At 41.7% G+C, this 27,622-nt stretch overlaps 1 long non-coding RNA gene across 2 annotated transcripts in view; it reads right to left on the bottom strand.

Moving 5' to 3' along the window:
* Positions 1 to 3,989: 3,989 nt before the first annotated feature.
* The window catches only part of LOC128327741 (uncharacterized), a 36,121-nt gene continuing 12,488 nt past the window's right edge, over positions 3,990 to 27,622 (bottom strand). The window contains exons 2-3 of one of the 2 annotated variants that reach the window (XR_008308755.1): positions 15,658 to 15,740; positions 3,990 to 4,331 (exon numbers count right to left, since the gene is read on the bottom strand). This is a non-coding gene — a long non-coding RNA (uncharacterized LOC128327741). Of the gene's footprint in view, positions 4,332 to 15,650; positions 15,741 to 27,622 lie in introns of both variants that reach the window. The other variant, XR_008308754.1, reaches the window with a different exon arrangement.

Below are 27,622 nucleotides of genomic sequence, written 5' to 3'. Positions count from 1 at the left end.
AACTACAGGGACTGAAGTGGCAAGGCAGGCGGTTAGAACACAGTTGGAGAAAGACGTGACTCAAATCCCACAGATAACAGCACAGAGCACATATAAAGATTAATGCTCAGGCAATGTGTGCAGCAAAGAAACAGTTCTCTTCTGCGCAAATTGCATCTGCAAGCTCATATCCAGCAGAACCATTGGTAACTTGCTTTGACACATTTAATGAGTTTTTTGTGGATAAAATCTCTCAGATTTGAGCTGAACTGGATTACACTGTTACTGCAGAGTCTATTATGGAGGTGTCCAGCAACATCTCTTGAATGGTTAGGTTGGATCCATTACAGTTTGTGAATCCCAAGGACATGGACAAGCTGCTTGAAGAAGTTCACCTTACCACCTGTTATCTTGACCCTTGCCCTACATGACTTATACAGCCTAGCAGAGGGTCCTGTTACTATCATAAGTGCCTTTCTGAGGGAGGGCAGGATTCCTCCTTCTCTCAAGGAGGCAATTGTTAGACTACTTTTGAAGAAACCTGCATTGGTTCCCTCAGAGCTAGGCTAATTATAGGTCTCCAATTTTCCATGGTTGGGCAAGGTGTTTGAGCGGGTGGTGGCTTCTCATCTCCAGATAGTCTTGGAAGAAGAAGACTATCTGGACCCATTTCAAACCAGTTTTCAGGAGGCTATGGGGTGGAGACTGTCTTGGTCAGTCTGATGGATAATCTCCAAGTAGGAATCAACAGGGGAAGTGTGACTCTGTTGGTCCTTTGGATCTCTCAGTGGCTTAAGGCTTTTGATACCATCGACCATAGTATTCTTCCAGAAGGCCTGAGGGGTTTGTGGGTGGGAGGCACTGCTTTGCAGTGATTCTGCTCCTACCTCTCTTTAGGTATGTGCACAAATGGATCAGACAGCCACCACAGGGCGAGGAACGGTTCCCTTAAAAAGCAGGTAAGCAGCTCCTTACCTGCTTGCCTGCTGCCCCAGTATTTCTGAGGTGGTGGCACCCGCTCTCTAAAAGGCCATTCACAGCTGCGAAGCTGTTCCTTACATGCCAGCTTTTTAAAGGAACCGCTTCCTGCCCTGCCGAACTGGTTCGAACACTGGTGCCAGAGCCGATTCAGCACTTCCCAGAGGAGGTGACAAACTGGCTTGTGCACATCTACCTCTCAGGTAGATTCCAGATGGTGTCACTTGGAGATTGTTGCTCTTCAAAGTAAGAGCTACTATATGGAGTCCCACAGGACGCCATTCTATCCCCAGTGCTTTGTAACCAGGGGATCTCATCTGGAATCAGGAGATCAGGTGCAGGGGGTTATTAATATGCTGTTGACACCCACATATGTTTCTCCATATCAACTTTGTCAGGAGATGGCTTAACCTATCTAACTGCCTGCCTGAAATCAGTAATGGCTAGATGAAGGAGAACAAACTGAAGCTGAATTCAAACAAGATGGAGGCACTTGTTGTGGAAGGCTGGAACTTAGGAAGTGGTTTGTTCTGCCTTTTCTGGATGAGGTTTTATATTGTGAATCACCCAGGGACTTTTAAAATATGAGGCAGTATATAAATGTATTAACTAACTAACTAACTGAGCACGTTCTTCTTCATGAACCCCGCTGCCAATTGAGATCATAGGGGGAGGTCCAGTTGCTGTTGCTACCAACTCAATTGGTGGTGACCCAAAACCAGGCCTTTTCTACGCTTGCCTTGGGGCTCTGAAACACTCCCAAATGAGATCAGAACCTCCCCACCCCTGGTTGATTTTATACGACTTTTGAAAACATACCTGTTTTGTTGGGCTTTTAGTTTATGATGTTTTAAAATTTTTAAAGTTTTATTTATGGTGATTTTAATTTGTTTTACATGATTTTTAGGTTTTAGTTTATGTTTTTTTTTGTAAAGCAACCTGAGATTCTATATAAAGGTAAAGTGTGCTGTCAAGTCGATTCCGACTCCTGGCACCCACAGAGCCCTGTGGTTTTCTTTGGTAGAATACAGGAGGGGTGTACCATTGCCTCCTCATGCGCAATATGAGATTATGCCTTTCAGCATCTTCCTATATCACTGCTACCCAATATAGGTGTTTCCCATAGTCTGGGAGACACTATATAGGGTGGTATATTAATACAGTAGATAGATAGATAGATAGATAGATAGATAGATAGATAGAGCAAATATGAACTTTTTTCTCTTGCTTATATACTCCTTGCATGTACAAGGATTAGCTACAGAGTTACTAGGAATCTGTCCAGCTCTGGGTTGCACCACAGTCTCCTCATTGGCAAGGACCCAGGATAGCTCCCAGACAACTTGTCAGAAACAAAGCCAGAGTTAACCAGGACATGCAAATGCTGAGTCCTGCAATAAAGGGAATGCTGCTACAGTGACAACTCTTAGAAGACTCCCGGGTTTTATAGTCTGCTGCTAAGGTGAAGTTATTCAGCCCCACTCCTTCCAATTTTAAAGATTTTTTTTTTTTTAATCTTTTCCCCAAACTCCCATAGGCTCCTATGGGAGTTTAGGGGAAAGGTTAAAAAAATTGTTTAAAAATCACCTGTTTGCCCATTTCTTTTGTGGGTTGGGTGGTAGGTAGCACCCATCATACCCTACACACAACCCACTTTGGTGGATATAGGAGCTAGGAGCTACCCATGAGGAACAATGAGGTGTTTTGAGTATCCCCATTGTTCCCTGTGGCAGAAACACTTGAAATGTTTCAAATTTTGTTTTGTCGAAACAACCGATTCAACCACTGTTTCAACAAAGTGTTTCAGCCATCTGCATTTAGTTTCAAGCTCAAAACAAAATGCAAAATCTGTTTCGTGCACATCTCTATATGCTCATTGGAAATAATGGGCATCACACAACTATATTCATGCCAGCCTGTGTTTCTGCTTCGTTTGGGCTTTCTATCAGCCCGCTATAGGAAAGAAATTTGTTGGGAAATTATGCAGATTAAAACATGCTGCAGTGAATGTTTCAATTTAGTGCCTGTAACCAAATATATAACAATTTTCTATTTTTCTATTTCAGTACTTGCTTTCAAAGATTTCCTAATCCCTTTCTAGCCAGCTTCATGGTCATCAACTGTAAAACTTAAAGCATCTTATAAAAGCCAATGAATGGATCTCTCATAACAAATTCTCATTATTCATACTAGTATTCTATGAAACAGAGAACCTGAATGTGCAGTGCAAGCCTATGTATGTTTGCTTGGAATTAAGTTCCACTGAGTTCAATGCATTGGCACAGCTTGGGCAGAGTAGGCCTATGTTTGGGGGCCCCCAGAGCCCTCTAGTAGTGCATAGCCCCATCCCCACCAGTGATATACGCTTTCTCTCCTTAACGGTGGCAGCCATGGGTGCCAATCTCTACTGCTGCGAAGCAGGTAGGCCCCCATTCCATTCCGCTCTGGAGAGAGGAACAGATCAGGTCCTGCTTCCTTGCTTCCCAGCAGCCCCCAAACAGGATGGAAATGAAGAGTGCGCATGCACACTCCATTCCCATCTGGCTCGACCACTGGGAAGCAGGCCCCAATCCATTCCTCTTTCCAGAGAGGAAAAGAATGGGGGCCTCCCCACTACTCCGCAGTAGAGATCCATGGCAGTGGCCAGCAGCCTGCAGGAGCAGCAGCGGTGATATCGATCACTGAGAAGCAGGGAGGCACCATTTCATTTCAGTAGTGGATAGCAGCAGGAGGAGGCAGCAATTAGGGCGGCAGCTGGCAGGGAGCAGTGGCAAGAGGTGGCGAGGAGCCAGAGAGGGTCGGCAGGTACCATGGTGGCAATTGGGGGAAGGGTGGGAGCGGGTATGGAGACTCAGTGGAGGGGCCCTTGGCAGCCTCACCCAACAACTGGCCCATGTTCTTTGCACACATAGGCATACCAGTAGCTCCCGCCCTGGTTCAATGGGCCTAATATCCAAGTAAGTTTGAATGGATGGCAACATTAAACAAAGTGTACACTAAATTAGCAGTAGAAGCAACCATTTTATAAGGAAACAAGAGGCAGAAAACAGTAATTGCACCAATTAGTATTAAAGAAGGCAAATAGATATATAAAATGTGATTACAATAGCTGAATTAATTAATTTGTACTTTCCTTTCATTTCAAGCAATAATTCAGTGTAAAAACTCCATCTTGCCCTTAAGGGAAGAGACCAGCTTTATGTGTGATAGGGAGCAGTGTTTTCAAATTAGTGGCTTTTACAATGAAACGTTAATGATTGTATCTCCTAAAGATTCCTTCTGTCCAGAAGAGCTGCCCAAATACACTTCAGAAGCAAGCAGATGGTTGTCCTATCTTCTTCCTCTTTCTTTTTTTAGCAGTACTGGCAGAATCCCTACAGAGTGAGATCAAGAAGGACAATTTGTTTTGGCTTTGTGCATGGTCCACAAACTTTACAATTACATCTTGGAATTGTATACGTATATAATATTATATATTCCTTATATAAAACAAATGTTGCAAATTTTGTAGAACGATGCCATACATACAACTCCCCCCCCCCCAAAAAAAACCCAGAGTGTGAAACAAATGTTACTTAACATGATATATCTTTCAAAAAAACTGAACTTAAAATGGCTTCTGCCCAATTTTTAAACTGAACACTCATGGTCATCAGAACTGCTTCCCTCCATGTACTCATTCATGGAACACTTGGGTCCCTGCTATCATTTCTAGAAAGTTGTCATAGACTTAGATGTAAGAGATTAATCTGTATACAATGTTGCTTGCACTCTAAGAAGGATTCCATAATAATGCATAAAGAAAACCTTTTGAGTGGATTATAAAGATAATTTACAAAATAGTAGATAGTAATATTACATGTTAAATATACCACTACAATTGGTAAGATCATAAAGCCAATTATAGCAGCCTGAATCTAATTTTGCAGATCTCCTTTGAGCTACGCAAACACTCCTTATAGGTCCCTGTTATTGAGCTAAATGTGTAAATATCCATCTTTACACAGATGATACCACCCTTTGCATTTCATAACAACAAACTCTAAAGGCCAAATTCCTCAGCTGCAGACATGAAGATTCCTTGACCCAGAAAACTAGGATAAAGATGCTGCTGACAGGAATTCCTTTACAAATACACGCACAGCCTTATTAAAGCCTGTGCATGAGGCAGAATGTGAATATTATTCATTTGTTTGTTTATACTGTTTTTTTAAAAAAACAAAAACAAAAAAACCCCACCTTAGGCCTTAACAGCTTACAAAATTTAAACAAAATCCTATTTAAAACATAAAATATAACACAACAGCAAAATAAAAATACACTAAAAACAGCTGTGTGTATGTCTGTGCATACACACACACACACACACACACACACACACACACACACACACGCAACAAGAACCAAAATATGTGCAAACCTCAGAGTGCAATTAGTTGGGAAACCTCCACCAGTGCAATTAGTTGGGAAATTCTGTTAGACTGCTCTCTTGGTACACCAGTCCAACCTTGCTCTGTATGTAAGCCACTGTTACTACTCCTACTCCTACAGCTGCTACTACTGAAGGGTGACAAATACATTGCCTTTTTAAAAATAAATCTGTACATGATTTTGAGTTATAATATCTTAACACTATAACATCCAAATATAACTATTTTTATGCTCAGAGGAACCCACCTACTGGTTGTGTGGGTGTGAACAAAGCAGGAGGGAGAAGTGATTGTGTGGAATCAAGGTAGGAGGAAAAGCTGAGTAGGATATCACTGTCCTACCCAGTGTTCATACCCAGCATTTGACCAAGGTAGGAGGAAAAGCTGTCCTACCCAGCTTCTCTTCCTACTTTGCTTCCATGCAATCACTTCTCCCTCCTCCTTCCTACTTGTTAGCTCCCACATAACTGAAAATTGGGAGCACACACAAGTCCCAAACCTGCGTAGGACACTTGTGCTACCCAGTTTTTGGTTTTGTGAATGGCTTCTATTTGTTTTACTTTTACTTTACCCCTGCAAACTGGGCAAAGAGGCACCTATAAAAGTGGCAATTCTCTTTACATTAGGCAGGGGAAGATCAAATGGCCCTGTTCAATCCCAGCACAGCATCGTCCCAGGGGCTGTTCCTAGTGTGTTCTTTTTTAGACTGTGAACTATTTGGAGAAAGCTACCCACCTTCTCCTTATCATTCTCTTTCTATGTAAACTTGAAAACACTTTTTGTTGTTGTTGAGAAGTGGTATCTAAATAATAATGGGTGACATGATACACAGTCTTCTGCCTGCATAAAAATCTACTGCAGCGCTCTTGAAGAATTCTAAAAGTAAATTCTAAAACTAAAAGTGATTCTCAGCAGCTGCAACAAATGCTATATATGTCATTCAAAGTCTATTAATGTTAAGAGTAGAAGGAGTCTGATTCAACTACTTCATCACATGTTTCTTGAATCAAGGCAAGGCTTTCTATGAATGTTGCTTGAGATGCACTTCTAAAACTACAATCCAACTGTAATTGAGCAATGCATTGAAGGACTGAATGAAAACCTTTCTTTTTTCTTAATTTGCTAGTATTACTAATATCACTCTTATTGGAAACCAGTTTTTGACATTTTTTTCTAAATGTCCATATCTAATAGATTATACATACCCTGTTTGCATCTTCATATGTATTATGTGGCATAATAATACTATCCCAAGTTAAGAAAGAATACAAAAAACAGCCATAGCCTTTTTACATTCACAGCATTTTCCAAACAGTGATTAATTAAGCTATTTATAACACAGAGTCTTGTATGTCCCATAAGAACCACTATTATATTCTACTAACAAAGATCCAGAACAAAAGAATGAGAAGAGAAGCAGAAAAAAATTCAGTGCATTTTGGGTACATAATGAGAAATAATTCTAGGGAGGATTTGTGGACTATAATGGATTTTGTTGCCAATTAAAGGCAAGCTTGAAAATGTACTAAATACTTCTGGGTTATTAACTTTAATCATTTACCTCTGCAAATTGTAGAAGAGCTGTTCAGCTTTGCAAAGGCTTATCTTACTTTAGAAAATTCATCATTTGAAATGGATGGTGCTGTAATTACTTTGAGGGTAAAAGCCTGGTCTTCAGAGATATACCCCGAGACTCTGAGACTCTCCGCAAATCAGACATCTAAAATTGTCAGTGAAAGGATGGTTTGGATATGAAACAGATTATCAAAATCAGGCCTTTTCTCGTAAGAGCTTTCTCTTTGTGATAAACAACTCCTTAAAACTTATTTTATGTTAAAATTAGATACATTTCCTACTAATGTCCCAAATTCTGTAACTACAAGAAATTGTGCACTGGCTGGATTTAGACATGATGCTAAGCCATCGTTTAGAGAAAGTTTGGAACAAACTGTAGTTCCACATTAACTATACGCTTGTGGAACCGTAGTTTGTTAATGAACTAGTGTTAGAACAAGCCAAGATACCACACCACAGTATCCTGGTTTGCTTCTAAATCTTAGCTAACCATAGTTCCTAAAGTGCTTACATAATGGGGACGCAATTTGTTCTTAAAGTGAGAACAGAAGCTTCTCTAACACACAAGAGGTGGTAGGGAAGAGCTCACAAAGTGGTGGTAACCTTTGGTTCATTCACATAGTGCCAAATCCTGGATTAGCGTTGTGTATGAACTGGCAAATAAATGTGTGATGGAAAGAAAATAGTTATTCTAGTGCATCTCCAGGCAGTACAGGGATACAGAGAAGAGCCAACTCTATTTCCAGTTCCTCTGTTTAGTGGGAAATTGTTGTCCTAATCCATAAAGACTTACATGTGCTAGAGTTCCAGCCTGTCTTACATCCACAACAGTTTTAATATTTACTTCAGCAAGATCCTATCTATATTCTCAAGGGGATTTGGCTCTTCAGCAGAAATGAATAATGACGGTCTCTCACACACAAGAAGGATGTGCACACATTGGTTTTTACACTGGAGTATTTGGACCTTTCCCCTTAACCGTGACATCAATGAACCTGCTTTTGTACAATGGAACCGAGGCCTCCCAGTAACACATTATCACAGTTAGAGAATCAAGAATGCAGTATGAAGATTCTGTGGAGCCTATTCAGACATTACATTGTACGCATCTACAGGTTTTTGTGTTAAAGTATGTACATGCATTCTAGATGCAGGCTCCCTCAAATTCGGGAACTGTACTACTGTATGTGCACTGAACATAATAGGGCTGTGTCAGGGAATCCCTGACACAGAGCTGCTGGCCGTGGAGAAATGCAACCCACTCCGTGTTGAGGCTTCCCCCACCCAAGTCCTGCAGGGACTGTTCGATTGGTTGGGGGAAGTAGAAGACAAACAACCGCCCACCTGGAAACATCAGCACTAGCCCCGGCAGGGAATCCCAGTCTTGCCAACACACTTTGGTGAAATCCCATGAGACCAGGGGAAGCTCTCGTGAGATTTCAGTGCGAGATCTCGCTGGCTGGAGGGATCTTGCAAGACTTGACTTGGCTGTCAGGGGCTATATCAGGAATGGCCAGTGATGAGAGGCCAGGCTAGGAGGACGCCTCACCCTGGTAAGAGCTCTTGGACTCCGACGGAGCCATGGGGCAGCAGCACAGGGGCAGGGTTGATGCAAGTAACAAGACCTGCCCATGGCAAGAAATGCTCTCCTGGCCAAATGATTCTAAGCCCTTGTCAACACTTCAGGAGGAAGGAAAGTGGCTGGTGAGACCAAGGAAATGACAGGCTGTTCTCATGATGATTACTAGGATTGGAGAAGCCCATGATTACTAAGGCAGGAGAGAGACATGGGGAGTGGAGAGTCCAGAAATTGTACCCAGCTTCAAAATGAGAGTGGAGGGAAACCACTACCCATTTCTCCTGCCTCCTGTATGCAGCTCACAGACAAGCATTTCCCCTCCTCCTACCTTGCTTGCAGAATTTTCATGATTGCCAATCAGGAACATGCGCAGCTCCCAAACTAAGGTAGGAGGCTTCTCCTACCCTAATAATCAACATAAGAACAGCCTTAATATTTGAATATCTGTACATGTGTATAGATATTGTACATGCATACAGATCTGCATGTGCATGTACTTCACACCATTTGTACATGCTTTGAACATACCGTGTGAATAGCACTACTGTGTCTTTGCTAAATATCATCAGAAGGTTTATTTGGAACACAGGATTCTTAAAGCTAGTTCTTGGGGCAGTATTCAGACTAAGTTAGTCCTGACTGAGTCCCATTGAAATTAATACAATTTAAGTTAGTTGTGTCTAACTTGTCTTGTTTATTATACTGACACAGTTGTGCCAGTATAGTTAAGAGGTGGAGTGTTTTCAACATTCCACCATTATAAGCCCTGAACATTCTATTGCTTATAAAATCAAAGATATCCACCCAATCCCTCTGAAATCATGCACACATCAACTAAAGGAAAAGAGACACTACTCTTGCACATTTGTTGCAAATCCATTGCAAAATGGCTGAGATACAGCAAATTAGGTTTTTAACTCCTAAACAGAGATTTCAAAGCAGAGACAGAGGGAACCCTCCTGAGGGGGGAATCCCATCTATTTCTTTGGTCCCAATTTGCCTCTGAGTAAAAAAGTATAAGACTGGGACCTAGGACCCCATTCTAGGAAGGTACAAAAAAGGAAGATACAAAAAAGGACCCATTATCCTATCAGCCATTAACCATTAAGTGGAGACCTGAGACTTAAAGGGAAAAATCTGCCACGTCAGTGCTCAGAGGCGAAGTCACTTGTGTAGAACTTTTAAAATATACTACTTTCTAGACAGAAGGCAAAGAGACAGACACTAATAATCATTAACACATGCCACAACTGTATTAAAAGAGGAAGAAGAGCCAAGGCCAGAGGAACTAATATCAGCTCCTCAGATAATAGGCCCTGGGAAGATGGCGAGAGGACTGCTGCTCAAAGCTGATAGCTGATAGCTTTCCCTCCTGCGTTGATTCCATACAATCACTTCTCCCTTCTCCTATCTAGTCATTTGCACCCACACAACTGAATATTGGGACCACACTCAGCTCTCAAACCTGGGTAGAACACAGTTTTCACTTGAATAAATGACCTCTGTATGGGATTTTTTTTTAAAGTGACCAAATTTTAAGTGTATAATATTTGATCTAGGAAGAGAGGCTATTAGTCAAGCCTGCCAAAACCATGAAATGTGTAGTGCTTGCACCAATACCACAGATTTCGCTGGCTCCAGTCTCTTCCCCTTGCTTTCTCAGACTATTATGATATTTAAAACAATGGAAGAAGAGCCTGGGAACTCAAAAAAAGAGTGAGAGGTCAGTGTTGGTAAAGAGGGAATAAGCACAATGGTGCTTCACTTGTTTTGTGAAGGCATTTCCCTAGACTAGTCTCCTGAAGCCATTAGGCTTGGGGGGGGGGTGGATGTATGGGGCTGGAATCCCTTGTGGACTGTCCAACTGACCTGCTCAGGGCCAAAGGTAGAGTTGTTAACTCTAACTGAAGCTATTCCTGAATTCCTCCTCAATATTAACTGGCATCCAGAGTTCCTGACTAAGATTGCACTGCCGCATGAGCAGAAAAGGGACACCCACTGTGCAACCCTTGGGGACATATTTTCATGTTACACAGTGAACTTTGGAGGGAAGGAGAGATTGCTGGAAATCACCCCTCCTCCTGCTCTCAACACAGTGCAGCCTTAGTCTGGAATTCAGCACTGCTGTACTAGCACAGTGCTAGTCTGGATGTCAGCTATTATACCCATTTTTCACAACATCCCAATATTTTCCACAACATCAAGCTACTAAACTCTCTAGGATTGCTTGCAGTCGTCTCTGGAAAATTTTCCATAAACTCCTGGAGACTCCAGGGCAATCCTTGGGAGTTGCCAACCCTAGCCAAAGGGTTCAGGGGGTGGGGAGTGAAGAGTGCAGAACTCCCTCAAGACACCTTAGGAAGTCTGGCTAGGAGGGCCCAGGATCAGGGCAGGTACAGAGCCAGGGTAAGACTTGCCCTAAGCCTTGAAATAAAGCTGGTGATATAGTAGTCTGTCCTATCATAAACCTTACCAGGGCTGGGTTACCATTAAGTAGGTAAGTTATCTGTTGCAGATCCTAATTTGTAAGTTAGAAAGTTGTCACTCTTTATTGCTCCATCTGTTGGAAGTTAAAGGACTTTGTGCTGTCTCTTTGCCGCAGACAGTGGAGGACAGACTAGTAAGTCAGAGGGCTAGAGAGTCAAGACATTGGTCATCCCTTCTCCACTGCTCTGATGCTATCCCTTTGAAATGTAGATTGCTACTCTTAGGGATTCAGCTTCCTTCTTCTCTCTCTTCCTACCTGCCCTTCTACCTTGCAACATGGCAAGTCTCTCTCCCTGCACCATATGTGCAGAGAAGATGCAGAATCCATCTGCATCCAGCTAGATAGATAGATTAGAGATCCTAGCTCCTTACTTTCCTATCTAGAATGGAGTTCCTTAATAAATGCCTTTTATATTGATTTGAAACTATGAATTGGCTCCAAGTTACTTTACGCTCAGCATACACGCATGCCTAACTAAATTTCCGCTGTGTTGTGCCTCTGTGCACTCTGCTATAATGAGAAAGGGATTCTCTCACCACAGAGAATTTCCAACACCATCACTGTGTCCTGACTCTTTACTTCCGGCCCTGTGGGCAAATATCAGTTTTGCAGCTGTCAAGAGCATAGACCATCTACCGGGGGCCGGCGGGGGTGGGGGGTGGGTGTAGAATGCATTTTAACATATTGTAACACACCCTAAATAAGCAAAGAGAAACCTTTTAAAAGTGGTGATTCTCTTTATTTGGCAGGGAAAGAGCAACTGGCCCTATCCATCCCCGGCACAACATCTCTCCATTGGCTGTTGCTGGTGTCTGTCTTATGTCTCTTTTTTAGATTGTGATATCTTTGGGAACAGGGAGCCATTTTATTTATCTGTTTATATCTATGTAAAAATAGATATAAATCCCCTATGCTTTGTAGACTTGTTGAAAAGCGGTATATAAATATTTGTATATCTAATACACAGACAAAGATATATACCCTTTCCTCACTGGGAAGCTCCCACAAATTATACCACAAAAGGCAGCTCAGTTTAGCTTGAGACCTCAGGGGCATAGCAAGGTTGGAGTGGGCCCAGAGACAAGATTTTGAAATGGGCCCCTCGCTTATATACACACACAAACACACTTCACAATATATAAGGCACTCACACTCACATCCCCATTATGAATAGGGTGATTATCTAGTTCACAGGGAAATCCAGCAGGAAATTACAGGGGGTGCAACAAGAATTTTCCCCCATAAAAGATTCCACCTGCATATAAATATTGGGGCTTGGATTTTCTCTCTCTTGCAAGTGCACTATTCCAGGGGGTGTCAAACTAAAATTTGGTGGTGAACCAGACTAGATTCTGATGCACCTCTGGTGAGCCACACATAGCCCTGTGCCCATCTCACACCACCTATCTTCCTCCTCCTCTCTGCTCTTTCTCTCACCCCCCCCCCACTTTAAATTAGCTGAATTCACTACTGTTTATACTAAAATACACTCAGGGAAAGATTGATTTTTAATTTTTTTTAGAAGAAATTCGGAACATACCTGCTAATACCAGCTTTTTGCATGTAAAATCCTATCACTCTTCCTCTCTCCCTTACAAAGGTGTTGCTAGGTACTTAAAAGATCCAGGGGGTGCAACACGGGTGGGTGGAGAGTCATGTGATGTGCGTCTGGGGGACCCTTGAGGCACTGGGGCCCCAAGACAACTGTCTCCCCTTGCCTAATGGTAGTTATGCCCCTGTGAGACCTCCTTACTAGTCTGCTCTAAATAGTGGTTTACTCAGTCTGTCTGCAGTACCTGAATTTGGCTGAGTTAAATTAAGTTGGCTTACTAACACAAACACAACACATTGATTTTGTTAATCATGTAGAGGAGTTAATCCAGATCTAAACTAGATTGGCTCTTTAAAGCTATTAGAGTTGAAGACAAGTACACATTATTTTTGTCACTAAAATCAACATAGTGGACTGTGAATTCATACAAAGAGCAAAGGAAAAAATATGCCATTTCCCTAAGTTACTTTGAACAACAAAGCCAGGGTATTCTAATACTACATGCCATACATATAAAAACATCTCTCAGCCTTTCTCTTCACAATCAATCTGACATTTCTTGGAATGACTGTAACATCCTTCAAATCATTCAAAGTAACAGAAAGTGTAAAAGGCAAGTGTTTTTGTAATCTATTTTGACAATTCATTTTTCATATATAGAATGCAGTACAATGGGGCTGCATTTTAAAATGTATCATGTTTCACATGTGTCAAAATATCTGATTGCATCTTAGTTTAATGCAATGGATACTACAGCCATTCAATTAAATTGCAAAAATAAAAGTGTGTCAAAATACAGGAAGTATGCTGGGTTAATTATCTTTTATCCTAATAAAAAGGATAAAAGGCTTAATCCAAAAGACACTGGGTTAGATCCAAAGGAAACCTTTAGATCCAACCCACTATCTAAAGGAGCAATATAGTAAGGTTGAAGGTTGAAAATGCCTGGTAGTAAAGCAGTTCAAAAACAGGTGCAGACAGAGAGGAAGCATGAGGAGCAACTCCTAACAATATTTGGTGGGGGGAGAGGAAAGACACTTTTGGGAAGTTATGGGTTATTGGGTTTAGTGTGTGTGTGTGGGGGGGGGTGTTCATTAAATTGAGGGGGAAACTTCTGAGATGTTTAGTAAAGTAAAATATGCCATCGAGTCGATGTCAACTCCTGGCGCCCCAGAGCCCTGTGGTTGTCTTGGTAGAATACAGGAGGGGTTTACCATTGCCTCCTCCCTACACTCCTGTACAAAAGTGATTCATGAAGGCTTGCCGTTATGACAGAAATAGTGAAATGTGTCCTCTGGTTCCATTCAGAATGAGCTCAGGCAAAATAATTTAGTTTGGTGATATGTCAATTGTTCAAAATTAAATCATTTTACTGAAATTGTAAAGCAGCAGATTTAGACTGGATATTAGGAGGACTCTTTTAGTTGTAAGAGCTTGTAACAGTCCAAAACTCACATCTCTGTTGTAACAGTCTGCCTTGTGCAGTGATATTGTATATTTTTATATTGCATTTTTATTGTTGTACACTGTCCTGGGAGAATTTTCTGAAAGGTAGGTGAGGAGTGTCCTAAACAAATAAGTAAATATAGTACTCTGGCCCTCACATATGTGTATAAGTATAGTAGTAGTAGTAGTAGTAGTAGTAGCAGCAGGTGGTGGTATTGTTATGCACCCTCAATGCAATTTTTCCAAATACCAGGAGTGCAGAGATACTTGGGCCTTCCTTGGAGGAGAGATCACTGGTGCTTTATAATATCTTTGATATATTTCATTTATTTCTAAATTGGAGTTCAGAATATCAGAGCACTGCTACAAGCAGCCATATATTACATCAGATCCCCAGAGAACCAACCTAATCCCAAATTGCTTCAGCTTTCCTGTTCCAAAATTCCATTCCAGGATCTACAAATCTTGTCTCTGTTATCTCACACCTAGCCTGCAAGTGTTGTTCCTTTCTGTCTCACACCTAACCTGCAACTGATACCTTAGGGAGGGGGAGGGGGAGAGGGCTAATAGGAAGGAGATAGGCAAGTCACCTTTCACTCTTGCATCAGCTCCTCATCAGGTGGATGTGATTACCTGCCAGTCTCTCAAGATTCTCCCCTCCATGATAATCTCCCAACCATCCGGTTGGCCTCCAGAATTATTAGCCAGAATCTTTAGATTCTGAGCCCTTTGGAGACAGGGATCCATATTATTTATTATTTCTCTGTGTAAACTGCCCTGAGCCATTTTTGGAAGGGCAGTATAGAAACTGAATGAATGAATGAATAAAGAAATGCCTAACAAAAGTGTTTGTGAGGTAGCTAATGGCCGCAAACTCACCACAACTAAAAGGCCATCTTCAAAAGAATCCTAGTTTGCCTATTTGACAAGAATATCTAAGTTTTAGAGTAATTTTTTTAACTTTGTTTCTTTAATGTATAGAAACTATTTCAAGAACTAGGACCTTTTAAAAAAGCTGAATAGGTATTATTGTTTATGATATTAATCTTTTTTTTTAAGTTACTATTAAATCCACAGTCCATTTGTAAACCAAAGCATCTGATTTTAATGCTCTTATCCTGAGTCACTGCGTGCTGGGACCAACTCAAAGGCTTGCATCAGCACATAGTTCAACCTTTGAGAAGCTTAACTGACCCACCAAAAGGGCTTTTTGTCTCCATCAAAAGTGAGGAGGAGTGGAATAAGTGATAACCCTTTTCACAGCATCTTCTGGATCTTTTATCAACTCAATGATGAAAATTAGCCTTCTTTTTATCTCTTTGATATGCAGCCATCTCAGTATCTTAGTACATTTTCCAGGATGCATGAATACGCAACCTCTTCTCATCTAAGAGATTAGCATTTCAAGCCTTACAAAATAGAGAAGAAACGTGGAGGGGTATGTCTGTAAAGTGCCTCAATGTTTTCCAGCTATCAAGACCAGAGCAGGTAACTTTCTGTGCTCCTGATGGTGTAAAACAAGACTTCAACTGTTCAAATGAGCAAGCCCAGAGTGACCTGGAAGACTAGCTAGGCGTTAGGGAATCTCTTACCTACTGTAACTCTTACAGTGCCTACTCTTACCTCTTACCTACTGTACTCTTACTGTCTCTCCCATTTATTTCTCTCCAGTTTCTTCTCCCATAAAGCAGCCTCTCTTGCTCCACTCCTGTCCTGCAGCAAAATTCAAGGGTTCTGATGTTTATTTATTCTTTATTTAACGTATTTTTATACCACCCAAAACTCACATCTCTGGGCAGTTGATATTAAGCCCATATCAATGTGTATTTTTGTACAATCTGCCATTTGTGACTGCCTTTGCCCCCCGCAAGGTGGTATTTTATGCTGGTAGCTCAAAAAAGAAAAAGAAAAAAGCCGCTCCTTAAATTTGCCCACCCCTGGCCTAGCATTCAGAGTTTCTCTGGGAGTCTTGTTCTCTGACAAGCTATTCCATGTAAAATGCAAGAGATCTTTTCAGCTCTTTCAAACAAGCAACAATGTTGTCTTAAAAAACAACAACCCACAAACAGACCAAAAAACAAGATAATGAAGGGTAGGAGAGGTAAATGAAAACATGTCACAGAATAAAAACAGAGTTCAAAAGCTCTTAATAAATTAAAATGAACAAAAGCAATTTGCAGAGTGTTTTATGTATGTCACACCGACAGGGTTTTATTGGTGTGATATCATAATTTGGCTGTCTTTGACCTGTTCTTCTTGGCAGCTGTTGCTCCAAAGACGTTATGCAAAGGCTGTGCCAGTTGACGAAGTGAAATGGTAGGAGCCTGCTTTACTTGCCGGCTCTGACAAAAAGAATTTGGGTTTTAAGTAGGGCCAAGCACAGTTTGCAGTCCTTTGCTTCAGTGGCTGCTTGCATGGTGGGAAGAGGGGGAGGCACAGAATGTTTTAAACTCTGGAATGGCATAATGGGCTATTCTTTTTGCACTTTCCCAAACAACGATCCCTGTTTCTAAATGTATCTAGATTTTACTTTGAACTTCCATGCTCACCAGCCTCCTCTCAAATAAAGGAATTCCTAAGCATGTTTGTACTTGCAGGTTCATACATTTATAGACACATCATGCCATTTTAATCCCTATTAAACTAATCTGAGGTAGGGTTGCCAACTAGGGATTTTTACTGAGGACATTCAACTATTTTGGGGACCAAACAGCTTTTAAAAAAATGTTCCCTTAAATGGTATGTGTTGAGCTGTCCGACGTTCTGGGGAGCCCCAGGAACATTTTGTTTGCACAGGACACTTTGCTCTCATGAGCAGCGTCTCTTCCTCTGTCTCTTTCCCCTTCCTACTAACCATCCATCCAATGGGGAAGCCAGAGGGGACGTTCTGCTTCAGTGGCAGGTTGCAGAGCCACGTGATGCAGGGACACGGATTGGTGGGCCTGGCAGGTACAGTTTGCTTCCTTCATGTGGTGGCGGCGGCGGCGGCGGCAATGAGAAGTTAGCCGTTAGTTAAATTTATGCAGTTAGCATTTAGCTAACTTTACTCAGTTAGCAGTTAGCTAACTAACTCAATTAGAAGCTACCCCTGCTAACTGAGTAAAAGAGCACCTTTTAAAGTGGTGAATTTATTCTATTTATCATGAGGAGAACATAGGAACATAGGAAGCTGCCATATACTGAGTCAGACCATTGGTCTATCTAGTTCAGTATTATCTTCACAGACTGGCAGCAGCTTCTTCAAGGTTGCAGGCAGGAATTTCTCTCAGCCCTAACTTGGAGAAGCCAGGGAGGGAATTCGAAACCTTCTGCTCTTCCCAGAGTGGCTCCATCCCAAGGGGAATATCTTACAGTGCTCACACATCCAGTCTCCCTTTCATATGCAACCAGGGGGCACCCTGCTTAGCTAAGGGGACAAGTCATGCTTGCTACCACAAGACCTGCTCTCCTCTCATAGAGAGCGGTGGGAGCAACTGGCATTATCCTACCCCAGCGCAGCATTCCTTCAATGGCTGATGCTGCTGTTACTTTGCGTTTCTTTTTGGATTGTGAGCCCTTTGGGAACGGGAGCATCTTTTTATTTAATTTTCTTTGAAAACCACTGTGAAACCTTCTGTTGAAAAGTTGTAGAGAAATGTTTGTAGTTGTAGAGTGGGAGTCCGTGCATGCACCACTGCACCAGCATGCAAAGAGGCTGGCTCAGTAGCTAGCTGACTGCCCTGCCTCGAGCCAAGAGGTGAAGCTGCTGGCCTGGCTGGGTAGAGCTGGCTGGGTGACCCATGGGTGTGGAAGACAGTGTGTGTGGCTAACCTAACCAGGAGTTGAATTTACAGTCAAGAAGCTGGGGCCTTGAGAACTCTGCACCTAGACAGCATACTGAGCAGACATACAGCTCACCTGGTCATCAACTTCACCGTGGTGAGCTGTATTTATTCTCATCAAAATACACATATATAATACCAATTAACATATGCAAATGTTAGGCAAAGTGGAGAGTTTTTGGAGACTTGTTTCGTGAATAACATCCTCTATTTCCACTTTTTTTTGGTGATGGATTTTGACTTTTTTCACCATTTGGACCCAGCAACCCAAATCTGAAGTCATGTCATGCCAACTATCTACAGTAAAATGGATTTGACAAGCCAGCTGATCAGATGCAGAAATTACTCCAAGACCTTTTTCTCTCTTGCCTCTCTGCATTTAGAGCACCATTTTCATATGAATTAGTGTATTCTCTTTAATTCCTTGGTGATTAAGCTAATTCGCACATTAAATCCATTCTTAGGAGACTTATTAGAGTGTACCACAGCAGGCAAGAGGTCTTAATTACGGCTTTTCACTACTGTATCCATGCTGCGCTTCTACCAATATTGGCTTTTTCAATTCATAAAGGAAGATCTAGATGTTTTATTGTTATTCAAAGCACCTCTGTTTAACAACATATTATACTGACTTCTCATGAAAAAAAAGAAAAGTACTGTTTCAAAACAGAGAGTGGTCTATTGACACTTGCTTATTAATTCCCATTTTCTTTGTCGAATCATAGAAATCTTCAAAACAGCTGCACAAATGTATGGAACTTTATCCATTTTCATTTGTTCCAGTGCACCTTTACATCAACTGGCTAAACTTGTAAATGTGCATTATACGCTAGAAGGTATAGCCTAGGGGCAATGAACAATAATGTTTTATAACCAACATGAGGATGATTATTGATTCATTTCTCCCCCCGCCCCCAGAAGTCCTCTGAGAACACGCACATCATTTAAAAATATAAAACCAATATGTCAGGGTCCGATAGGTCGTGGCCTCAGAAGGAGAGACCTTAGATGGTGAGGTTGCTTACAAGCGCCAAAGGGACATTCACCTTATCATCAGTCAAGTTTGGATTAATGTTATTCAAGTATCATTTCAGTATCATCTGTCCCTTTAAGATGGTGCTACTGCTTGTCTATGTACACTAGATTGCCTTCGGGGAGGTCATGCCTAGGTCTGTTGCTGTTGCAGCACTGGTCAAAAGTGGTTGCCTGGCTGTTGGGGACTTTTAGACCCTTTCTTGGAGCCTGGGCTTATTTTCTTTCTCCTCTTGGTTGTTCTTTTGGAGCACTTTCTTAACAACTGCCAACCAACCCATGGCAGCGGCTTATATGGGGCTCAGGCCTGAGTTGGGTCATCCCCACCCTTTCCTCAGTGCTGCCACAGCATCCAGCCTAGCCAGGTTCACATCCATTTGGAAAGGCTGTACAGAACTGACAAAAGAGTCCTCAGTTGTTCAGGTCCTGACAAATAATGTTAAAACACTTTATCCATAGCATAAACCAACCATTTAGAAAGTAGATAGCTTGTGATATTGATGGTCAATAAATCACAGTGCCGATGGACTGGAGCAGGCCTATCAAAATCACATCCTCTGGGCTGTACACAGCACAGCCAGGGAGGGAACTTGAAGCCTTCTGTTCTTCCCAGAATGGCTCCATCCCCTGAGGGGAATATCTGACAGTGCTCACACTTCTAGTCTCCCTTTCATATGCAACCAGGGTCGACCCTGCTTAGCTAAGGGGACAAGTTATGCTTGCTACCACAAGACCAGCTCTCCTCTGACCTGTTCCTTTGCATGCGCGCCCCAAGCCATGCCTCCTCCATCTGGCATCTGATGCAAGGGAGTGGGGCTGTTGCCAAGAACGGGGCTGTTACAGCCCCAGCAGAGTTTAATATCCCCTGTCAGCAGTTTGTGGAATAGCTGAAAATGAGCTCCTTTCCCTGGAAAGAACTCCTTTTCAGTAATTCCACCAACTGCTGACAGGGGAAATGAAACTCTGCCGCGGCTTTGACAGCCCCATTCTCAGCACTGGCCCCACCCAGTGAAGTGCTCACCTGCTGGGGGTGGGAGGGGGCAATGAGGTGACCTGGCTGAGGAGAGCCTTGGGGGGCCACCAGACCCTTGGGGCCTGGGGACAGTTGTTCCCCCTTGCTCAATTGTAGCTAGGCCCCTGCACACACTTAAAAAGCTTGCACAGCTCTATGAAGTTGAGTACCCCATGATTTTGCACAACAACTAGTGGAGGTGCTACATGTTATGCCATGAATGGTGCAACTAGTCAATATCTTTCACTAGTGCAAGAACTAGTATGGAACAGATGTTCCTTTCTTTTCACAGTACATAGGAAGCTGCCATATACTGTGTCAGTCCATTGGTTTATCTAGCTCAGTATTGTCTTCACAGACTGGCAGCAGCTTTTCCAAGGTTGCAGGCAGGAATCTCTCTCAAACCTATTTTGGAGAAGCCAGGGAGGGAACTTGAAACCTTCTGCTCTTCCCAGAGCAGCTCCATCCCCTGAAGGGAATATCTTACATAGCTCACACTTCTAGTCTCCCATTCATATGCAACCAGGGCAGACCCTGCTTAACTAAGGGAACAAGTCATGCTTGCTACCACAAGACCAGCTCTCAATGCCATGCTATATCTTTGTGCTGGTACAATGGTATTATGTTAGTGCAACCCTGGTCTGGAAGTGGCCCCTCTTCTTGAAGTCTGCCTCAAAATAAAATTAGGAAGGCAAGATAAAGAAATGGGTGAAACTACATTTTGCATTTCGTTAATAGGATATAATAGAGATATAGGAATGGGTGAAACTTTTAGAAATGCATTTTGGAATTCTTTCAGATTGTGGAGACCCCAAGTTCACTGCTGAATACATCAGAATCTTTCTGGTAACTCCAGAAGTCTTATTGGTGCTGTAGGCCATACCATATAGAGATACCCTACACTAAGCTTCCATGGTATGATCACATTTCAGTGCAAAAGTACATGCCAAGAACATAAGAAGGTCCCTGCTAGAGCAGACCATAGGTCCATCTAGTCCTCAGTTTACAGCCTACAACACGGATAGAACTGGACTTTAATGAAATATAAGAAAACATCATGGTTTGAAATGAACAAGTAAACCAAAATAGCAGCTGGCTACAATACAGCAGAACTGAATAATCGTCACTCATATAGCAAAATCTGAACATTAGCCTCTTGGGCCATACTGCCACCACATGACCAGCTCCAGGCTTCAGGGGCCCATTGACAAGTTGCCCCCTTGGGTTGCCTCCTACCTGGGTGGTTCCTGAGATACTCACAACAGAATCCCTCCACCACGACCACATGAAACCTGTGGACATAGAGGTTGTTTCAGTGAGCTCTTCTGGGGGCCCTGAGGCCTCAGTAGCTGCCCAACAATAGTGAGTCCTGATTTCAGCTCTGTGTTGCCTTATGTTTTCATTATTTATCAGTTGCATTGTGAATATATTCAGCACAACTCTTCAATTATGCTCAGATTTCCTGAATAACAAATATGCTTCATCTATTTTGCAGTCATGACTCCTTCCACTCAGTGTTAATGATTCCTATAATATCTAGTTTCACATCCTGTGTTAGTAATTCTAATCCCTCTGGTCTGTTATTGAGATTTTTCAAATGCATATGTAAGTATTTAAGTTATTTCCCTGTTGCCTTATTCTACTTCCCAGTCCATGATTATTTATTACCTTTTGGCCAACAAAACCTGGGAAATGACAGTTTCTCTGGTTTCCATTAGTATTTATAGATTTGGATTGTTCCCTCTATATACACCATTTAGGGATGTATCACACATGCATGTAGAGCTCTCATTTATGCATTAGTAAGTGTCTAATGCATAAGTGAATGATGAACTGCTTCCACTGTAAAAGATTGTATTTGAGGTGATGTGATATATAAATTCTGTAGTGTTTGATCAATGAACATATTAAGCAAGTCAGTAAGTTTTATTTGTTTTGTCAGTCATCCATAACAAAAGAAAAATACAAATAAAATCCCAAAAACTGTACTTATAAACCCACAGGTCATGACAAAAACTATAATTAGACAAGCAGAATATACTTAAGCCCTAATCATGTATGTTCATTTCAAGTACAATCTATGTATAGTGTACGCACATACAGATCTGTAAGTGTATACATTCACACATTAGGTTCAACACATATACAGTAATAAACTTCTTATCTGTACCATGCATTTACGAGAGCTTGTACTCACTTCTAAAATGAACACATATACAATCATTCACACAAAAATACGTACATATTTTGTACATGGATGTGTACAAAACATGTACATGTTTAAGAGCTGTATATATCCATCTATTAAAAATGCTTGGTGGTATTGTACTAAAATTTATCTTGATTTTAACTCAGCACGTCCATCTGTTAAAACAATATTTCAAGTTTGGAGGAAACAGAAATCTAAGTTGGCACCTGGTCTTTCCCCACATACTTCATATCAATATAATGAGTAGATTAACAATAGAGCTATTCTAAGTGATCTGTCCAAATCTGAGGAAAAGGATATGGCAATTTTAAAAGATCTCACTAAATATTGTGTTGTTTCATTTGATCAAGTTAAGGAACAGATAAGATGCTATACCCCAAGAATGCACCTTTCCCCCACAAATAAGACATGCAATAGTAGCCTTCATCAGGAAATATGGACTGTACTCTTAGAGACCAGTGCTCACTCTAAGGCGTATGCATGTGCACATGCTCACACATTTTTTGATGTCCGCTCAGTTTTAGATCCCGCTCAAGTTGAATCAGGAAGGCCCCACGCTGAATGCATATGCGCACACACTGCCTTGATACTGCTGCCCAGAACAAATCTAATTCCACACACAGATTTTTAAAAGAGCGAGAACACTGCAGGAGACCCTCGTTATCCATGGTTTCATGAATCGCAATTTCATGTTTCTGCGGATGGGTCATTCTGTATCGGTGGCATGATATAAAGGCAATTTTTGTCTATCTGCACTTCCTGAGTTGCCGGAAATGTCTTCTGATGTCATTTCTGGCTGCCATTTTGAAGGACAAAGCCATTTTGTGGTTCTTTTTTGTTTAAATTTTAAAAAAAGAAAAATAAGAGTATTGTGGGGGTTGGCATTCCTAGAAACCTAGAGAATTGCAGAACAAGGTGCTATGCTTTCTACCCTTATTTCTGCCCTCCCCCAATTTTTTAGTGTTTTTTTCAGAGAAGAAACCTAATCCCTGGATTCCCATGGGGTAAATTTTCTTTATTTGCAGTTTCCATATTTACGTGAATTGGTGGGAATGGAACCCCCATGAATTACGAGGGCCACCGTACTCAGATAGTCTAACTAAATCTGAACTATTATTTGTAATATACCATAGAGATGTGTGAGCTGGTTCTAGATAGAACCATCGTGGCTCAACAGTTCTAGATAGTGCCCAAACTTTAAAATTAGAGCCGGATCTAAGTCAAACTGGACCGAGGCCAATTCTTATAGAGCTGGCCCAGGTGCAGGCACAGGGAGGCCATTTAAAGGGGTAGCCCAATTTATTTATTTTTGCGAGAACACCCTGCGTTTGCGCAGAGGCCATTTAAAGGCTTAGAGATAGCCTGGTGTGTGTTAGTCTGTTGTGAGTGGCCGGCCAGGCCAGCCATGGAGAGGGATGGCATTTTCGGTTGCATTTCCCCACTGCTGCCAGCACTGCAATCTTAACTGCTCCCACCAGGAGCGGTTCAAAGGAGCATCTGCACCTCTTCGTCCTAAAAGAAGCAGCCAGCGGCCTCAGAGGAATAGAGGGCACCAGGCAGTTAGGTCATTGCTGCTTCCCTGCTGGCGCCACTGCCAGCTCTGCAAAGTGCTTTTGCGCCTCTTCTTTGGCAAAGGGGGATGGTGGGTTGGGGGTCACCGCATCCCCTCTCTACTGTGGGCTATGTTCATTATAGATAATTTCAGGGCGCCCCTGGTGCCTCTTTGTTTATGTTTTAAAGTGCTAAAATGAGACTCTCCCTCCCCCAGTACAGGTCGAATCGATTCAGCTTTGATTAGAATCTAATAAAGTCCAAATCGAATTGACCTTGTTTCAAGCAGAATGCATTCATGTTTGAATCAAAACAGCAGGTTTTGATTTGAACACAAAATGACTCACAATTTTCAATTCGTGCACATCCCTAGTAAGAACCGGATTTCTATGAATTTAAGGGAATTGTTTGAAAATGTTACATCAAGCATTCTTAATACAATATAAATTGAAAATAATATATAATTTACCTCATGAGAGCTGTTGGTGGGCTGGAGAACCATATGCAGATTATACACATTTAATGGATGTGTTCTAAAATCAAGCAATGCTGTGTTAACCAAATAGCATGTTATCATTTACCTGAGGATCCTGTAAGAATTCTGTTGAATTCTTACAGGTATTGTGAATAACATATCTTCTATGTGTTTTTTTATGGATTTAATTTAATTGATATTTTAATGTGATTATATGGGATTTTATTGTATTAAGTTTTATAAACCACCTTGAGATGAGTTTTATGAAAGGTGGTATCTAAATTGAAATCAATCAATTAATCAATCAATATATGAATAAGGATGCTATTTAAATGATTACCAAAATTAGCTACTACAAAGATCTCTCTAGCAGCAAACTGGAAAAAGAACACAAAGCCACCATTATCTCACTGGTTTTTCATGATATAGCTCTGATGGTTAAACTTACTTATTGAGGCTATACACATGATCAGTGTGTAGAGCTTAATAGGGTTCTGCAGGGAGAGTGGGTCAAGCCCACTCTCCCCACAGACGATCATCAGGCTAGCCCTGGGCAGCTGGATTGGCTGCCCACACAGCTACTGGCTCCGAGGCGGTGGGGATCGGGAGCTGTCTGGCTCTCGGAGGTCCCAGGATGCCCCACGTGAGTGTGGGGGGCATTCTGGGGAGACCCCTGAAGACAAGAGGCTTGCTGTTGGCTCCTGGTCAGGGGTATACTCGCAGGTTGCCGTGGTGCGCAGCTGCACCGCAGCAACTCACGATGAACTAAACAGGGTTAGCGGAGCGCTCACTCCACTAACCTCGTTTAAGGAGAGGCAATTAAGCAGGCTGAATGGGAGTTATGTGGCTCCCAGTGGTTCACATGCACGAGAGGAAACAGGCTGGGCTCCCTTAGCCTGGTTTCTTCCACGAGTGTGAATAGCCTCAATATATAAGAGCTAGAGACAACCAGATATAGGACAGGTGCCCCCTACCCACATTCTATCCCCATCATTTTATTGAGGGTGGACATAACTTCACCCTACCCAGCTCCTGCCTCCCACACAATCACTCTCCCTTCCTTCTACTTTTTTGTTTGGGTTCATATGACTGCTGACAGAGAGCGCATATGGCTTTCCTACCCTGGCTGGCTGCATGTCCCTCCGACCCTGATTAGGGTTATATGAATGAGGCTATTAGGAATCTAATATGTGAATACAGCTACTATGAACATATGAAATTGAAAATCATCACTCTATAGCCCTCTTCTTACAAGTTACAACAGATCCAGGCTGTATAAACATACATAGAAGGTGGACTTGTGAGTGATGTTAAATGTATGATAGATAGATAGATAGATAGATAGATAGATAGATAGATAGATAGATAGATAATCTATCTATCTATATCTCAACAGTACATAAGTAGGTGTCGCTGTGACTGAGAATTCTAATTTTCCCCATTGTTCCTGAATATGAGGAGAAACTCTTACACACATACAGTTGTATATGCAGACACCCCATACAGACATTCAACTGAATTTACACAGACTGGAATCAGGACCTGCCATTATGGTCCTAATTCATTTCTTTACTCACCCTGGATATGTTGTGAGATTAGGCATTATACACATTTGAGCTCACGCATATACATTCATCTTTCAGCAAACATAATGGAATTATCACATGTTACTTAGAAGTCAATTGATATGCACATCCTGCATATCTTACATTGTATTTTTTTAAAAAAAACTTCCACAAGTACATTTATTGTCCAGTACCTATTTCTTGTCTATCTCAGGTGTACATGTATCTCCACCAACCTGATCCTCTTTTTAAGCAGATGAGTATGTTCCAATAATACTGAGTCCTCTAATTTAACTTTACTTTTAACTTAATATTAATCCCTACTTTCTTTTCAAAGTACAGAACTTTCTGTCACAAAGCCATGCAATTGTATTTCATGTCTGTTTTACCAATTGCTTTTTGATACAGAAAACAACCATTTTCTTATTCCTGTCTAGGTGTCTAGTTGGTGTGGGCGGGGGGGGGGGGGGCATTACAATATACGTCTGTGCTTTATTCCCAACACCAATGATTATGTAGCTACCATCCAAAATACAGTCTTAGTTGAAACACAACTCCATTCAGAGCTGTACAAGTTAAAGGAGCAAGATTCTGATTTAAAATATGAAGAGTCTAGGTTTCAAAAACTAGTTTTAAATTTGCATGGTGGATCCAGATAATAACATGTGAACATATGAAGCTGCTTTATACTGAGTTATTTCCATTGCTGCACATGCAAGGCAATATTAAGTGGGCAGTTTCACACACAATGGCAGCATGTTAATTATGAAAGACCTGCTGGTTCTCACCATGTGCATGCTCCCACTATTGAAATCATTTCTGTGATGTCTGAACCTGCCAATGTTGGGTGGAGAATGTTGGTAACCCACCTCAGCCCATCATTCAGAACCACACCTTTGCAGTTAGCTTGACAGAGTTGAGCTGAGGTGAGTTACTGACTTTCTCCACCCAACATTGGCTGGGTCAGATGTCACAGAAGTGGCAGTAGAGGGACAGTAGTGTGCTTGGTGGGAACTGACAGCTCTTCCGTACTTATTTGCAGTATTAAATGTGAAGCCACCCAGCATGTTTCTTCAGAAATAAGTCTCACTGAGCCCAGTGGGGATTACGCCGAGGTAACAGTGCACAGAATTATGGCTTTTGTCTCATACTGTTTACTCCAATTGGCAGGGCCTCTCCAAGGTCTCAGGCAAGAGTCTTTCCCATCTCTGAGATCCTTTTAAATGATGATGCCCAGGACTGAGGCTGGTGAGACTTTCTACATGCAAAGTGTGTGCTCTACCAGTCAGCTATAGCTCCCCTCCTAAATAAGAATGGGTTGGAATATTTTGCTATATTTCCTGCTATATCTAGAGCTAATGAAAAACCCAAATGTAGAAGCTTGGAAGTAGATGTGACAAACAAAATAGTGCATGTACAAGCCATAACAGAGATTCTTTGCAGGATTAAAGTGTCAGTATTTAGTTATTTGATATTGCTAAGAAAAGTGCAACATGCATGATTGTGGGTGTTGCAAGAGTGACCTGCATCTTCAAAGAACTATATAAGACCCCATCAAAAAGAACAGTTGTTGAAAAGAACAGAGCAAGTATAATAACGCCCTTCACAGTGCTGAAAGCATAAATACTGCATGACACATCAAACTAGTGTCATGCTCTAATTCCCATGTGTATGCCTGTGAATTTGGTCAAATCTCTTGTATGCAACAAAAACACTTGTTTCAGTTCTAGAACCAAAAATACTTTTGGAATAGGTGTCATTGATGGTTATGGAGTTCAGTGTTTCAGCAACCCTGAGCTTCAAGTATTCATCTAAAGAGTTTTTCTTCAGTCTAGAAAGCAATGTTTGTTTGAGGATTTACAGTATTTTGAAGCCAGAGGGAAGAGTATTTTAGCTGCAATGAAAAAGAAAGAAATAGAACACAGTTTAA

The sequence above is a fragment of the Hemicordylus capensis genome, chromosome 5, assembly GCF_027244095.1.
Source record: "Hemicordylus capensis ecotype Gifberg chromosome 5, rHemCap1.1.pri, whole genome shotgun sequence".
Classification (NCBI taxonomy): Eukaryota; Metazoa; Chordata; class Lepidosauria; order Squamata; family Cordylidae; genus Hemicordylus; species Hemicordylus capensis.
The sequence above is the reverse complement of the archived record's forward strand: the minus strand, read 5'-3'. Positions and strand labels throughout refer to the sequence as shown.